Source organism: Eimeria mitis, genomic scaffold, assembly GCF_000499745.2.
Source record: "Eimeria mitis Houghton genomic scaffold, Emh_scaff2448, whole genome shotgun sequence".
NCBI lineage: Eukaryota > Apicomplexa > Conoidasida > Eucoccidiorida > Eimeriidae > Eimeria > Eimeria mitis.
In genome coordinates, this window is record NW_013570785.1 from 5826 (window position 1) to 6027 (window position 202).

The window sequence follows — 202 nt, forward strand, 5'->3', positions numbered from 1 at the left end:
GCAGAAGCAGCAGAAGACGAGGCATCAAGTCTGAGAAGGTTAAGGATCTCAACAGGCAGCGGTGATAGAGTGTTTCTTGGCGAGGGGGGGCCTGCAACCCCTGCTGCATCTGAGCCTACAGAAGACGGCTCAGACTTCACGCTTTCGGGCCTCTCCAGCGTCACCATCTCGGGCTGTTCTTCAGCAGATGGACGGCAGCAGC